Raw genomic sequence first — 17,988 nt, 5'->3', positions numbered from 1 at the left:
CCACCTAGCGACCATGGTTGTTGTTGCTCTTGTGGTGGAGGTGGTGATGGTGGTGGTGGTGGTGTGTCGGTGCTGACGATGATGGCAGTGACAATAGCGACAGTAGTAGTGGCAAAAGTAAGTACTACTGGAAATCCCCATCTTCTGTATTTCTATTCCCACAGTAAGACAAGACAAGCGATGTGCTGTCTGTAAACTGTTTGCATTTACGAGTGTGTGCCCCTTCATGCAGAGATCTTAGGAAGTGTGTGTATGTGTGTATGTGTGTGTGTGTGTGTAATTCACTGTTTGATCTGCTGCAGTCTCTCACGAGACAGCCAGACGTTACCCTACGGAACGAGCTCAGAGCTCATTATTTCCGATCTTCGGATAGGCCTGAGACCAGGCACACACCACACACCGGGACAACAAGGTCACAACTCCTCGATTTACATCCTGTACCTACTCACTGCTAGGTGAACAGGGGCTACACGTGAAAGGAGCCACACCCAAATATCTCCACCCGGCCGGGGAATCGAACCCCGGTCCTCTGGCTTGTGAAGCCAGCGCTCTAACCACTGAGCTACCGAGCCGTGTAATGTGTGTGTGTGTGTGTGTGTGTGTGTGTGTGTGTGTGTGTGTGTGTGTGTGTGTGTGTGTGTGTGTGTAAATGTACAGATAAAGAGACAGACAGAGAAATATCGATTGACAAAAAAAAAAAAAAAATAGAAATACTTAATAGAGAAAAAAAATTTAGAAATACTTAATAAAGAAAGAAAAAAAAAAAACATTTACAAGAATGAAATTGTCTCTGGAGAAGTTGTTGGGCCGCCATTCTCGTGAGAGTAACTTGAAGCACAACACTTCCAGGAGAGTGTACGTACAGTATGACTTGATTCCACGGGAGGACGTTCGGAGTGTCACGTGCCTCGCCTCGCATAACCACCGAGCGGCAAGAGTAATGAATGATGAGTGTGCATTCCTGTGTTTCCTGTCGAACCAAGGCAACTTTCCAACACAGACAGTTAGACAGGCATTGCTGCGAATCTTACACATAACAATGCAAGTAGTGCAAATGACGTATTATTGATTTACTATATTCGTTTATATTATGGAAAAAGAGAGAGAGAGAGAGAGAGAGAGAGAGAGAGAGAGAGAGAGAGAGAGAGAGAGAGAGAGAGAGAGAGAGAGAGAGAGAAGCGTTTCAGAAGACTGGCCTGGCTAGCAAAAGACTACAAAGCAGATTTTTGGTATCTAAAGAGCAGTAGGAACTAGAGAACATTAATATTGTGTAAGTTACGCTAGACTAACGCACTGTATTGAAATGTTTAGGTGAGCTGAAGGAGACTGGGCAAAGGTTATAAAGCAAATTTTTAGTCAAAGAGAAAATGTGCTAACGAGAAACAAAAAAGGTACATGAAGGGTAATTTTTCTACGTTGTTACTCCAAAGATGCTTTCATTTCCCCATTGAAGACACCGCTACGTGGTCAGGTGAGAACAGTGAGGCAAAGTGTATCGAAATAGAGACACACTTCCATAAACTATACGCGTGGTAATACATGAATGAAAAATTAACGAAGGAAGGATACAGAAAGACAATGCATATTGTACACAAGGCGATTCGTCTCCCCTCATCAATCATCATCCGTCAGTATATCCATCCAAGCTACTCCATCTTTATGACGCATGCACTACACCACCGGACCACCAAACCTATTGCTCTCGCCCACCATCTCCTGTATTTATAATTCAGACGTTGTGTGTTTGTCTCTTTAGAATATGACTTGAACTCATCACACTGACTTGCGTTAATGGTTCATGCACTACTTATTTACTACTTGCATCCCTTATTTTGTCATCCTTGCAACAACACTTCATTTTCTGCAGTTCCTTTGATGGCTTCTTTGTGGTCACCCTGCATCCTTCACCACACATTAATGCAAGTCACGAAGCCTAGGGAGGGAGCTGTGCCTGCTTCCTCAAACACCGAAGCATGCAGGTGTCGCGTCGGCCAAGGAGAGCCTAAGGTCATGGTGTTGTTTCCCATGGCCTACCTTCCGCACCACCTCCTTCATGGCGGACCTGCCTCATGGGGAGCGTCTTGAATACTTAATTAAGCATGGCACAGGTGTTGTTGATTCCTTCAGAGGTGGCGTTCGTGCCTCGGCAAACAAATAAACATGTACCAGTGATCGTGCTGCCGTGGATTGCAACACACAAACCACAATTGCTCACTCATAACTTGCCACTGTAGGTAATGTGGCAACTTTACATGAAATACTAAACCTCGCCATTCCTTGCTCCTTCCTTCCCATGACTTAAGGAAGGGAGACTTCAAAACACTAACTTTCAATTCTAGATGATCCTTTTCACTTTTCTTTCTTTAGAGACTGGCACCTTAAGTTGGCCTTTTTTTTCGTTGGTTGTTGCCCTAGTCCAGTGTCCTTCTTACATATTGAAATAACTAAATTAATCAGTTGATTAAGACGGAATCAGAAAAGAGAAAAAGAAATAAACAAAATAAGAAAGAAGCAAAAAAGGCAAAGGATGAAATAGTAATATGAAAATAGACGGACTAAAATTAATTGAGTATTGTCAATTCTGTAGCCTGATAATATACACTTACAAATCCGGGCTCTCTCCCTTCTTCCCTTCCTCTCTCTCTCTCTCTCTCTCTGAAGGGGTGAGAGTGAGACGTAAATTCTCCTATGTCCACGTATTAAGTTTCATGCACCTGTCCTTGCCAGCGAGGAGCGGCGGAGGCAGCGATAATTATGGTGGTGATGGTGGTGGTAGTAATGATGATGGTGGCCATGAGTACGAGAGGCGATAAAGACAGACCACTAAAAAAGGGAGAATCGTGCGGCAATGAATTCGCACACGGTAAAACATTTAGTGCGCGGGAGGGGGGAAGCTACACTAACTGCCTGACGTGTGTGTGTGTGTGTGTGTGTGTGTGTGTGTGTGTGTGTGTGTGTGTGTGTTTCACTGTTAGATCTGCTGCAGTCTCTGACGAGACAGCCAGACGTTACCCTACGGAACGAGCTCAGAGCTCATTATTTCCGATCTTCGGATAGGCCTGAGACCAGGCACACACCACACACCGGGACAACAAGGTCACAACTCCTCGATTTACATCCCGTACCTACTCACTGCTAGGTGAACAGGGGCTACACTTAAAAGGAGAGACACCCAAATATCTCCACCCGGCCGGGGAATCGAACCCCGGTCCTCTGGCTTGTGAAGCCAGCGCTCTAACCACTGTGTGTGTGTGTGTGTGTGCGGTACACCTGGCCGTCTCCTTGGCATTTAGGACCATATTCCGAAACACATGAGCGAGCATCTCCACAATTACATTTAAATTTCTCTATTGGATGTATGATACCAGTGATGTTAAGCTCTTTAATACAAAGGCGCATTTTTACCTTGATTTTTGTGTATGGTTAGACGATTTTATTTGCATTAGGAAGGATCTATGAAGATCAAATGATTAATGGACAAAGTCTTTATTATTATAATCCCAACATATGTTTCTGAAGCTGTATAAAATTGCCAAAACAGTAATTAGAATGAATAAGAAAACACGTTCTGGTACTGAAGGGGATAAGCGTGTTTTAAGCTTCCTAGTGACAAATTAACCACATTCATATATTAGTAACAGTAGAAACACTCAAAAAATTATGGAGAGAGAGAGAGAGAGAGAGAGAGAGAGAGAGAGAGAGAGAGAGAGAGAGAGAGAGAGAGAGAGAGAGAGAGACAGAGACAGAGACAGAGACAGAGACAGAGACAGAGACAGAGAGAGAGAGAGAGAGAGAGAGAGAGATCACGCACGTGGTAGCTCCGTGTTTTTCGTGGTGTTACAGTGGTTTAACAAAGTGCAGTGTTGTGAAAATTTCAGTGCTTGAAGTGCTAAGTGTCCTAGTGTCCATGTAAAAGTGTAAGGTGTGCTAAGCCTTGCAATAGTGTTGAAAAATCACTTGAAAAGAGTGCTTGTACCCGTGCAGTGACCGAGACCCGGGCCTGACCTGACGCGAGGCCTAAGGCAGCACACAGTTGCCAAATCTCTCCAAGGTAGTTTTTTTTAAACAACCTGTATCTTTCTCTCCATGGCTGGTTTGGCTTGACTTGTGGGAGAGGTAGTTAGTGTCGTGTGTTTTTTGTGCGCCTGTGGGGAAGTGTTTTGTGTTCTGTGCCAGTGTTCAGTGTCTGTGTTCACGAGTGTGTTAGTGTCGTACGTGTCCACAATTCCCCAGGGAATCACTAATCCTCTCCCTCAATGTCTAGCCCTGCCCACCGCCCCATAGCCAGGCGAGACTTGCCTGGCTACCAGCCACAGAATTGGTGTTGCGTTTGTGGCAAAGCAACACTTAAGACTCAACACGTGAGCTGTGACGAGGAAACCTGCCGTAACCTTTGTCACAACAGCTGCCTTGGGGATACGCCATTCTTCAAGTGTAGCTACACGGAACAGCTGCGACTCCAAGCAAACATCCCGGACCCCGTCACCTACTTCAGCGAGGAGACTGACACCCCCCCCACGCCACTACCGGACGATAGTGGGGAGAGTCAGTGGGAGGGCTTGAGAGAGGAGAGCTAGTTTCACTAGTTGAGAAGCTCACTGAGGAAGCCTCTCAACAAAACTGTGTGATTAAGTCCCTCCAGGACGACCGGGACTTGATTATACAGCACAGAGACGTGTTTGCTGCGGCTCTCAGAGTAGCAGACAGGCTGATAGCGTCAAAACAGCGCCAGACGCAAGTAGCCACACGCTCTCAGGCAGTCAGCGCCCACGCAGAGTCAATTGACGAACACTGGGAGGTGGTTTGTCAGGACTCTGAGAGGTGGAGGACGTGGTGGAGCTCGGATAAACCGCAACAGATCCGGTACGCAGCTGTTTTCTCCACTTCCACCTTCCCTTCGCCTGCCCGGGAAACAACGACCGCTCCGCCTACCTCCACTGCTTCCACCGCCACACAGAGCGACTGTGACACCTCCCCAGCGTCCACTGTCACTCCTTCTGCCACACAGAGTGACTGCTCGGTACTCACTACCACGTCTACCGCCACACAGAGCAGCAGGGACTCTTCCTCCATAAACACAGCGAACGGAGTAGATCGCGGTGCCTCTGTTCGCCCACGAACCTCTCCTCAGACCACTTCAGGAGATTGGAGAAAAAAGAAATCTAAGAGGGAAGTGCAGCAGGACGCGAGGAGGGTGTCCAGCGAAGGACTGAGGACTCACCAGGCCACCAAGCAGACACAAAAGCGAGCCAAGGCAAAAGTGTGTGAGTACTGCTCACGGAAAGGACACACTTCTGCTACTTGCCACGCCAGAACTGACGATTTACGTCAGGAGCGTCTCCTACAGCGGCTTCTTACGGTGGAAAGATACACAGCCACACCCTTCCCACCTGCAGCGCCTCAGCCCGCCCACCCCCTCACTTCATTTCAGTCCTTGCCACAACCTCGCCCACTCCTTCCTCAGCCTGGTATCTGGAATCAGAACCAGGGGCGGCAGTGGACCACTCCTCTTCACCAGTACCAGCAGTCGGCCGCGGACCCTAACCACCACCTCGGACTAGCAGGCCTCGCTCACTACCATCCCTCACCATGGTACAGCCAGCTTGCCCCGCCGCCAACTAAAGGTCGTCTCTAGCAACGTCCGTGGTCTCCGGACTAACCTTGCAGACTTATACCACAACTGTGTGCAACGACACAATGCAGACGTTGTTGTGGTGACCGAGACATGGCTGAACAGTGAGGTGGAGCCCACGTATGGCAGGATGCAGGGCTTCACCCACTGGGTGAGGAGGGACCGACAGGAGCGAACAGGAGGTGGAGTGGCTGTCTGCTTCAAGGAAGGAATGCAGGCCCAGCTACTCGACATAGACACGCCTCCAATGATGGAGATGATGTACTTCCGAGTAATGCTGGCAGACCGCTCAGCCCTCCTGCTGTGTGCCCTGTATCGCCCCCCGCGACAAGGGCCTGACTCACTCTGTACCTGACTGAGACCTTAGACAACCTGATGATGGCACACAGCTGCAGCCACGTGCTGATTGTGGGGGATCTCAATCACCACCTGGAAAGAGACGCCTACGAGAATCTCCTGGAGGTGCAGGGTCTGACAGATCATGTCACCTTCCCCACACATGAACGAGGAGGGACATTAGACCCTGTCATCTCAGACTACCAGGAAGACAAGCTTCAGTGTCATCAGCTGGGGCTCGTGGGCAGCTCTGACCATCACGCTGTACTGACACAGCTGGAAGTGGGCGTGGCTCAGGACGAGGCCACCACCCGCACCATCTGGCTGTGGAACAAAGCAGACTGGGCTTCCCTGCGCCGCGACCTGACCCACACCCCATGGGCCACTCTGCTACAGGGAGGAGCAGAGAGTGAAGCACTTGCACTCACCTCTCACCTTCTCGCCCTCCAGAGACGCCACGTCCCACACAGGGAATACACCACCAGATCGACGGATCAGCCATGGTTTGGCTACCGTTGCCGTGTTGCTGCCGAGGCAAAGTATGCTGCCTGGCTCCGCTACAAGAGGAACCCGACTCGGCGCAACAAGGACCTGCACAGGGCTGCATGCAGGAGGATGGTGGTAACCAGCAAGTGGGCCTTAAAAAAGTGGGAGGAAAGCCTGCGCCGGAAACTGTGTGGCACTGGCGTAGGAAACAAAACTTGGTGGTCTCTTGTTAAGGACAAACAAGGAACTGGCCACCAAGAATCCATCCCTCCCTCAGCAAGCAGGACGGTACTGTCGCCACCAGCAGTAAGGAGAGGGCACAGTTGCTGGCTTCCTTGTTTGCTGGAAAAATGAAGGTCGGGAATCCACAGCAGCCACCGCCTCAGCTGGTCCAGCAATGTGAGAAGACTGTCACCATGGTGGAGGTGACGCATCAGCAGGTGAAGCGATTATTGCGGGGCTGGACACACAGAAAGCCACCGGCCCTGATGACATCAGCCCGCACCTGCTGAAGCGATGCTCCCAGGAACTGGCTGCCCCTCTCACCCAAGTTCACAACTTGTGTACGGGAAAACGTCTGGCCTTCAGTGTGGAAGGAGGCTCGAGTAGTTCCTGCACACAAAAAGCTCCAGGACGGACCCAAAAAACTACAGACCCATATCCCTGTTGTCAGTGGTGGGTAAAGTGTTTGAGAGGGTCGTGGCAGAGGTGGTGTGTAGCCATCTCAAGGACAATGCCCTCCTCTCAGACCAACAGTTTGGGTTCAGACCTGGAAGGTCAACCTCCGACCTAATGATGCTTCTCACCAGGCATTGGCAGGACGCCCTCGACGACGGCAAGGACACTATAGTGGTTGCTTTGGACATAGCAGGAGCTTTTGATAAAGTATGGCACAACGGATTACTAGAAAAGCTTCGTGCTAAAGGCATCCAGGGTGGCTTGCTACGACTCTTGGGAAATTACCTGCAGGACAGAAGCCTCAAGGTGGTTGTCAACGGGCAAACATCTGAGTCCCTGCCTGTGGAGGCATCAGTGCCACAGGGTTCAATTCTTGGCCCACTCCTGTGGAATATCTACGTGGATGATCTTCTCCAGCTACTGCCAGGAGTCATGGCCTATGCTGATGACTGCACCCTCTCCTATACCTATCCACGCCAGGACAGTGGGCGGGCTGCTGAGGCCATCAATCAGCAGCTACGAGTGATAAAGGAGTGGGGTGCTCGCTGGCAAGTGACATTCGCGCCGGAGAAGACACAAGCAATGGTTGTCTCTCGGTCCCCAGCCGCCATGGCAGCAATGGCAGGAAAGTTGTCTTTGGCGCTGCTGCTCTCCCACTCCAAGATGACGTCAAGATACTTGGAGTGGAGGTGGATCGAGGGCTGAGGTTTGACAGGCATGTCAAAACCATTGCCAAGAAAGCCTCTCACAGGATCTCCGCTCTCAGAAGGATCGCCAGTTTCCTCGACAGGAAGGGGAGACTGCTGCTGTACAAGGCACAGGTGCGGCCCCACCTTGAATACGCAGCTCTCTCCTGGATGTCCTGTGCCGCCACACACAGAAGGAGACTGGACAGCATCCAACGCCGCGCCATACGGCTAGTAGATGCTGCACTACCACCTCACCCAGAGCCTGAGCGTCCCCTTGATTCACTGGAACACCGCAGAGACGTGGCGGCGATCGTAGTGTTCCATAAGGCACAGGTGCAAAGAGTGCCACATCTGGCAGGGCTGCGTCATCCTCTAAGAGTCACCGCACGGAGCACGAGAACGGTGCTCAATGGTGGTGACGCCGTAGAGGTGCCGCGATCCCACGGGTGTCAGCATCAACGCACCTTCGCAGGACGCGTCTCCAGGATGTGGAACTTGTTCACGGCCGCGGTGCCTCACGTCCAGGAGATGAACACACACAGTGTCAAACTGATGGCACATAAGTGGAGACAGACACTGCCAACTCCTCTGACACTCTTTGTGACGTGACACTCAGTGTAGTGCAGTGCGTGAATAGTGCTAGTGAAGTGAAACGAATAGTGCTCCATTTACATGCTGACCATCTTGTATATTATCTATTTTTAAGTCTTGTAAATATTGTAGAGAAATAGATTGTAGTACCCTTAGAATAGGTAGCACACGACAGTGCGCCTTTGGGTACATGTTCCTTTGTATTAAGTTTTGTTTAAATAAAAAAAAAAAAAAAAAAGAGAGAGAGAGAGAGAGAGAGAGAGAGAGAGAGAGAGAGAGAGAGAGAGAGAGAGAGAGAGAGAGAGAGAGAGAGTGTTTTAAACAAAATACGGTTCTTATAGCATGAGGAGCGTAGTAGGGGCAAGATAACATTCCATCACTGCAGGACTCAGAATAGACCACACATTCTCACCACGCCAGTAGACATATCTCGTACCTGCACGTGCAGTACGTCTCATGGCATATACCATGCGCGGACATTGCCACTGCCACTGAAGAATGTACCAGTGATCAGGTCTTGAAAGGACACTTGTAAGTAGATCAGAGGAATTACCACCATATTCCTAAGCACCTGATGACCGCAGCCCCACTACAAAAGGATCTCTATACTTGAATCTACTTGAAGCTACATGGGTCTTGTTAGGTTAGGTTAGGTTAAGTGTGGTTTTTATGGCTCCTATGACGGATCATCAATATTTCTACATTAATAACAAGGAAAATAACACTGCTCTTGATAATGCAGCTTGTCATCTCTCTCTGGCTTTTGAAAATGGTCGTGGCGAGACAACTGAGCGATTCTCAATATCGACTTTACCGTATACTGAGAGAGAGAGAGAGAGAGAGAGAGAGAGAGAGAGAGAGAGAGAGAGAGAGAGAGAGAGAGAGAGAGAGAGAGAGAGAGAGAGAGAGAGAGAGAGAGAGAGAGAGAGAGAGAGAGAGAGAGAGAGAGAGAGAGAGAGAGAGACCGGGGGCGATGGGTGTGGTTATGGGGCATTATAAGGCCTTGAACAACTGGATTCTGGTAAGTAAGTCGGCCTTCAGTGTGGGCGGCACGGATTGTGGGCAGGCAGGCTGGCAGGCCGGTAGAGAATGACGTAATACATGAACCAATACTGAGTAGTGGAAGAGAAAAAGCAAGGAAATATATTCCTCATTTCTCGTTTGCTGAGGGTGTAGTTCCTAAGTAACTGCTTGACATCCTAACGCTTCACAGGCGGCAGTCATTCGGCAAGACACAGAACAAGCCTTCCACACACACTCACGGTTTGTATCAACATGTTCACTTGTTCTGATAAACACCTCACAACCTCAGATAAAGACTTCACGCTAGCTAACGCAAAGCTTCATCTCATCACAGACTAACCGTGCAGGGGTAGTCGTGATCAGATAAATGTGTCCTGACACTGGAGACACACAGAAACTACAGGAGGAGGAGGAGCACAGCATTTACTTTGAAGGAGATTCCAATGGTGTCATGGCGGCGGCAGTCAGCTGGTGAAGTTCGGAAGGTATGCTGTTGTTAGACAAGCTACATCTGTGTGGAGAACATAAGAACGTAAGAGTACAAGGCAAGGTCTGCACGTGGCAGTCCCTGCATGAAACATATATCTTCTTATTTCCATCTATAAACCTCAGCCATGAATGTATCTGATCTTCATTTCCACCAGTCATTTCCACCTGCTTTTGACCTCATTCATGCATATTTCTATTGTTCTTTTAAAGCTCCCTAATGACTCAGCACTAACAACCTAGCCGGGTCTATTCCATACCTCCCATGAATGAGAACAAAACCACAACACTAACACTGTTTCAGGGTAACCTCCTCTTCATTGATCTGACGTCCACGCCCCTCTCGCGTTCCTGTTAAATCTGTTCCATTGGTTTACTACGCCACGCATTGCTAACATTCCGGCAGCGATAAGAGAGGAATGCTACTCTAACCACTTAATCCGTGCCACACAGACCCGTACTTCGAAGAACTTCAGGATAACAATTTCTCAAAGACCACACAGAAGATAAGTCAATTTCTGTCACCCCTGGATAGCCTCATTGTTGATCATCCTATGTACTATTGCAACTGGCCACTAGCATCCATGGCAGGAAAGGAGAAATAAGAATATAAGGACATAGAATACAGAAAGCTGTAAGAAGTCGTCAGGCCGCCTTCACAGCAGGTCATCAGTAAAGATAAGAAGCAGCCACGACACACTTCACCTATATGTATCTCAACTTTAGCGTTACATGTACCATACTTGTCTTTCTCTTAGCTTGATAACTGCTGGTATCGCGTGCTATTACATATGTCGTTATTGATGTGTGCATTATTTTTAGATGGTTGAAGTGGTGGTGGTGGTGGTGGTGGTGGTGGTGGTGGTGGTGGTGGTGGTGGTGGTGGTGGTAGTGGTGGTGGCGGATGTAGCGGCAGTAATGTTAGAGCAGCCATGATAGTGAGATTGATTAATATTTCACAACACATTAGCTTATCATAGGAAGTCAGGAGAAGCTGGATATACACGCTGTGAATGTGGCGGTGATGGTGGCAGTGGAGGGAGATGGTGGACGCGCTAAAAAGATGAGGAACGCATGTGTTAGAGGTGGAAGTACAGGTACAGTTGGTGGTGGCTGAGAAAGTTAACCCTTTCAGTACTAGAACACCTTTTTACCTCGAATTTTGGGTGTGATTAGTCGATTTTATTGACATTAGGAAGGGTCTGCATAGATCAGAAGATTAATGGCCACAGTCTTCACTATTTCAATCACCCACACGAGTTTCAGAGGCTGTACAAAATCACTAGATAGTAACCAGAATGAATATGGAAGCACGTCACCGTACTCAAGGGGTTAAGAAAAATTCACTTTTCCGTGCCTCTCCTTAGCCACTTTTCCGGCAAGCTACTCACAATATGCAGCGAGTCACACGAGAACACAAAGGAAGAACAGAGACTGGCGTATTTGTTCCGCATACGAGGCTGTCTGGGTTACGTTGTATTGTCTAATAGGAAAAGAGTAAAGGTCAACAGAGAGGAAGAGAGAGTAAAGACTAGGATAAGGACAGAAATGGGAGCGCTTGTGTGTGTTTCACTGTTTGATCTGCTGCAGTCTCTGACGAGACAGCCAGACGTTACCCTACGGAACGAGCTCAGAGCTCATTATTTCCGATCTTCGGATAGGCCTGAGACCAGGCACACACCACACACCGGAACAACAAGGTCACAACTCCTCGATTTACATCCCGTACCTACTCACTGCTAGGTGAACAGGGGCTACACGTGAAAGGAGACACACCCAAATATCTCCACCCGGCCGGGGAATCGAACCCCGGTCCTCTGGCTTGTGTGTGTGTGTGTGTGTGTGTGTGTGTGTGTGTGTGTGTGTGTGTGTGTGTGTGAAAGATGGATGATAGTATGACGACAGTTTCTAAGCTGTGTGTTGACTTTTCTCATAGTTTGTTGACAGATACCTCAGTTGTCTCCAAGCGTTCGTTTCATGTGCGCGCGCGCGTGTGTGTGTGTGTGTGTGTGTGAAGAGACAGGACCACAGCCTTTTCACACACAACACACTGCCTCACTTTTACCTCACATCAAACAACATCCACCACACAGTCTTCCCACACACCAAACTCTCTCTCTCTCTCTCTCTCTCTCTCTCTCTCTCTCTCTCTCTCTCACACACACACACACACACACACACACACACACACACACACACACACACACACACACACACACCACTATTTTCGTCAGATTAGGACATAAGGTTACGCTTACATCACATTAGTCTTTCCAAAATACACTTCCACGTCATTCTCTTTCCCGTTCTCTCTCTCTCTCTCTCTCTCTCTCTCTCTCTCTCTCTCTCTCTCTCTCTCTCTCTCTCTCTCTCTCTCTCTCTCTCTCTCTATCCTGGAACCCGATCTTCCCCAAATTCCGCGCCCTCATCATTTCTTTTCCTACTCCTGTTTGTTTTCCTTCCGTGGGTCAGCGCGGCTGCTAGTGACGTCACAGGTGAAACCTTTCCCTCCCCCAACACTAACCACCATGTCCCGAGGCTAGAGGAGTGAGAAGGAGACAAAGGAACAAGAGGGAGTTAATGGGTTTCCTACTTATAGCCAAGATGGGTGGTGTCTGGAATGTGGTTGCTTAATGTGCTGTAATGGTGGTGGTGGTGGTGGTATAATACAAATACAGTTAAAGATTGGACATTTCAGTATATACAGTAATAAAAACACCATGACAGCAATACAAGGCATGCTTGACCTGTTATAGTGACCCATTCTGTCCCCCGGGGTCAAGCCACAGGCCAGACCAGCAGGGATTTATAATCCCACTGGCCATTAACGCTGACCAGGCCGCTATCTTTCCCATGTGTGAGGCGAGGGGTTGGATGCTTACAGTCCCAGGTGTACCTATGCACCTCGAGATGACTATGAAAATTACAATGCAATATCTTTGTCACTTCTCATCAAAGTTGCTCGCTTACTCTTGTGTTCAAGTAATGAGACATTTAGTGAAGACAGTAAAGATTGTTTCTCATGTATTCAAAGCAAAAACAATGAAGCACTGCAAAATGTACGCTTTACAAAAAAACGCGACCAGACGGTAGCAGCCCAGGGCGTTGATTTGCTGACGTGCTCCACTCAAGAGGAGCTTGTGTCACTAACGATCAGGAACAGAGTGTACCACCACCACCACCTCCACCATCACCACCTTCCCCCAGACAGTGTCCCAACAGCAGCCGCGTGATTGAGGTCAATAATGACACATGCTTCCTACCATCTCTCTTAGAACAGCGATAAGGAGCTGTACTCTCTCTCTCTCTCTCTCTGTGTGTGTGTGTGTGTGTGTGTGTGTGTGTGTGTGTGTGTGTGTGTGTGTGTGTGTGTGTGTGTGTGTGTGTGTGTGTGTGTGTGTGTGTGTGTGTGTGTGTCCCATATAAAGTATGTAGTAGAGAACAAGAAGATGTTACCATGGGAGTAGGAGAGAGGGAGAAGAGACAACGCATCATTACAAACATTCTACCGGATGCTGGCAGGGGTGGAGCTGTGATACTGTGAGAGAGTCACGTAATAAGTTGCTACACACACACACACACACACACACACACACACACACACACACACACACACACACACACACACGGTGACGGGTGAAGGTGAAAATAATATTCCTTCATTCAGTTTGCATTCAAGTTTTCTCCACTACCGCAGAAATCACCTCCCTGCACTCTCTCTCTCTCTCTCTCTCTCTCTCTCTCTCTCTCTCTCTCAGTCTACCCTGACTATCTTTACCTTGGAGGAGGCAGCGGAGAGCAAGAAAGTTTCCTGACTTCCTGTAACATGATTCCGACGGCCAGAGAGAGAGAGAGAGAGAGAGAGAGAGAGAGTGTGTGTGTGTGTGTGTGTGTGTGTGTGTGTGTGTGTGTGTGTTCACCACGGTCGCCTGCTGGTTACCCAACCAGTCTTCCCCATTACGGAGCGAGCTCAGAGCTCATAGACCGATCTTCGGGTAGGACTGAAACCACAACACACTCCACACACCGGGAAAGCGAGGCCACAACCCCTCAAGTTACATCCCGTACCTATTTACTGCTAGGTGAACAGGGGCTACACATTAAGAGGCTTGCCCATTTGCCTCGCCGCTTTCCGGGACTCGAACCCGGACCCTCTCGATTGTGAGTCGAGCGTGCTAACCACTACACTACGCGGTGTGTGTGTGTGTGTGTGTGTGTGTGTGTGTGTGTGTGTGTGTGTGTGTGTGTGTGGTTTATGGATGGGGATGATAGGTTGACATACAAGCACCGCCACCCACGGACCAGATGACACGTTGCAGCTTCCCTTATTTTCCTATGGTCTTATGTTTTCGATTTTCCAAGAGTCTTTTATTTTCCTTCCTGTTTCAGGCATAATTTTCACTGGCTGGCCTTGAGACCTTCACAATCATCAGGTGTATAATTCTCGATTTCTGTACGTAACATCATTTCTCACGGATCCGGCTCGTCTCTATCTTTCCATCTCCTCTTAACTTTCCTGAGTTTAAGGCAACGGGACCACACAAGAACGGCAAAAACAATAAAGGAAGCAGCGAGAAGCCTTCAGGCCTAACACGTGACAGTCCCAGTACGAAAAATGGGTAACAATTTCCACCTATACCATCACCATCCATACATTCGTGTAATCTTCGTTTAAAGATTCCTATAATGACTCAGCACGATCAATCTAATTATTGAGTCTATTCCGGTCATCTGCTACAAAGTCCTTCTCTCTCTCTCTCTTTTTAAACACCCATCTATTCAAAGGAACACACACACACACACACACACACACACACACACACACACACACACACACACACACACACAGAGAGAGAGAGAGAGAGAGAGAGAGAGAGAGAGAGAGAGAGAGAGAGAGAGAGAGAGAGAGAGAGAGAGAGAGAGAGAGAGAGAGAGAGAGAGAGAGAGAGACGTGGCTCAAGATAAACAGGTATATTCAATTTAACCTTGACTCAAATGAGTAAAATGAGGACAAGAGAGAGAGAGAGAGAGAGAGAGAGAGAGAGAGAGAGAGAGAGAGAGAGAGAGAGAGAGAGAGCAAAAAAAAAACTGTAACTAGGAACAGATTACAAGGAGCAAGAGCAGCAGACAGTCAAATGAAAAGACAAGCAGGCCGGTACAGCACTGGCCAGGCGCCCTCTGTCCCGCCCTCGCCGCCCTCTCGACCCCCGTGGCCAGAGCCAGGCTGTGGCGCTGTGGCGGGAGGTAGTGGAACGCTGCCCTTCCTATGATCTCCGCGGACACACATGACGTCAGGAAAGGGCCCCGGTGACCTCTGGCACGAGATGAACCCAGATTTGACTTTCACTAACCCGCCACTTTCGTCTTCCTTCCCACTCAGCCCACCACCTCTCCCCATCTCTCCCATCCCTATCTTCTTTGCACCACGAGTTCCGTTATCTCTGGCCTCACTTTGGCCTCCGCTACCACTATCCCCCACGCAAAGGTCAGCGCCGCCAGCCAGCCAGTGTGTCTAGGGGTGGGTGAGGAGCGTCTGATGTTCTCGCCTTACTTCAAAACAGTTCCCCCGTCACATCTATAACACCATAATTAACTCTGAGAAATGCTCAGGCAGCTTCCTCTTCCTCTGCCACTACCACTAAACTCAACTACCAGGCGGTCATAGGAGTCTACTCGCTGACATAAAGGTTGCTTTACACACTATGTTCTAGCATACATGTATCATTTACTACTACTACTACTACTACTACTACTACTACTACTACTACTTCTACCACTACTATACTGCTAGTTCTTACGACTTGACTTTTTTTAAAAGAGAGGTTTCAAGACATTTGTCCTTGTCTTTTGGATAATTCTTAATTTCTTTAAGGGAATTGGCAATCCAGTGAGCTTTTTTTTTATATTGTTTGTTGCCCTTGGCCAGTTTCCCTAGTGCATAAAATAACTACTACCACTACTACTACTACTACTACTACTACTACTACTACTACTACTACTACTGCTGCTGCTGCTACTGATGCTTCTGCTGCTGCTGCTGCTACTGATGCTGCTGCTGCTGCTGCTGATGCTGATGTTGTTGCTGCTGCTGATGATGATGCTGCTGCTGCTGCTGCCACTGCTGCTACAACAGCCAACTACTGTTATTTGCTACTACTGCAACACCACCACCACCACACCACTGCAGCACCACACACTGCTGCTGCTGCTGCTGCTGGCTGCTGCAACCTGCTGCTGCACCTGCACCACCAACCACTACTGCTGCTGCTGCACCACCCACCACCACCACCAACACCACCACTGCACCACTGGTGGCACCACCACCACCACCAACTGCTGCTGCTGCTGCTGCTGCTGCTGCTGCTGCTGCACCACCACTGCTGCTGCTGCTGCTGCTGCTGCTGCTGCTGCTGCTGCTGCTGCTGCTGCTGCTGCCACCACCACCTGCTGGTGCTGCTGCTGCTGCTGCTGCTAACTGCTGCTGCTGCTGCTGCTGCCACTGCAACTACTGCTGCTGCACCACCACTGCTGCTACTGCCACTGCTGCTGCTGCTACTGCTACTACTACTACTACTACTACTACTACTGCCACTGCTACTGCTGCTACTGCTACTGCTACTGCTATTACTATTACTACTACTACTACTACTAATACTACTACTACTACCACTACTACTGCTACTGCTGCTGCTGCTCTTACTACTACTACTATTACTACTACTACTACCACCACTACTACTACTACTACTACTACTACTACTACTAATATTACTACTACTACTAGTACTTGATAGTCTCCCAGTACTACAACCCAAGCTGAATACAAGACGGTAATTGAAGGCTAAATGGGAGTATGACTCGCGCTGAACAGCAGCAAAATTATCTGACCAAGGAGATGATTAAGGTAGCTAGCTGTTGTGTATAGCTGCCTGTCAAAAGCTGATGCTACGTATTATGTGCTTGTATCGGCATCCGTACCAAGCATTTTTCGTGCATTACTAGCTGCGGCTCACTCCTGGAAGGAATGCAGGTGTTATTTTACTCGGAAAAATAAGTTAAAGACATAACTGATGTTTCCTGTCACGAGAAAATGTTCTCTAGCTGAGTTACAAATTTAATACAGATTTCAAGTTGCCTGGGTGTTTCCTTAATTATTATTGCCCAGTTCTATTCCTTGTGCTGAGAAGCAGCCCTTAATTTCGATGAGCATCAATCAACGAGTTGTTTCGTCTGAAAAGCAGTATGTTTGTGTGTGCGTGTGTGCATGTGCGTGCGTGGGTGTGCGCACCACCTTGACACATCATATGGACCATCAACCACTTGAGCTGCAAACTGTGTCAGTGCAATGGTGCCGGCGTAATATGAATGCCTCGCTCACTGTGGGGAAGGCGGAGACGAGGCCTTCTTATAGGTGACTTAGGGCGACCTTGCCTTGCTCGAGTCCTGACGTGGCTCAACATGTTCAACCTGATCTTGAACCCTGTTGTGCCTCGCTTTGGTAAGAGGGAGTGTTGTTGTTGCTGCTGTTGTGGTAGTGGTGGTGGTGGTAGTGGATGTAATGGTGATGATAGAGAATGTCGCAATCATGACAGAGTGGCGTCACCAGGTGACGGTGGCAGTCACTTGCGGCGCAGCACTGCATTCCCTCCCCCTCCCTTTTCCTTCCTCTTGTGTCCGCCATGCATGATGTCACTCTGGTCACATTCTGACTCTCACTTATTTTTTTTTTTCTCTTTTCGGTGGCCATCTTTCCTAAATATCCGTTCATTTACTTGTTTCCCGCCGCAAACTCTCTTGTATCTCGTGTTCACACCGTGCTGTTGGTATTCCTTGCAGCCAGGTGAACCTACGCCTCATACACACTCATGCACTAAAGGCACTCCTCAGGTAACACCCAACAAGCACATGTCAGGCCTGCCTACGACGTGCGTGCCGTAAGTCATACATGAAAAATATACCCTGGAATTTTTAAGTGGTCCTTTCAGGTGAGTGTGTTACATCATGAAGCGGGCCACACACGTCTTCCCCCCCCCTTCCCCCCAACCCCGCTCCCCAAAAACAAACGGA

This window comes from Portunus trituberculatus, chromosome 48, assembly GCF_017591435.1.
Source record: "Portunus trituberculatus isolate SZX2019 chromosome 48, ASM1759143v1, whole genome shotgun sequence".
NCBI lineage: Eukaryota > Metazoa > Arthropoda > Malacostraca > Decapoda > Portunidae > Portunus > Portunus trituberculatus.
This window is presented reverse-complemented; position numbering follows the sequence as displayed.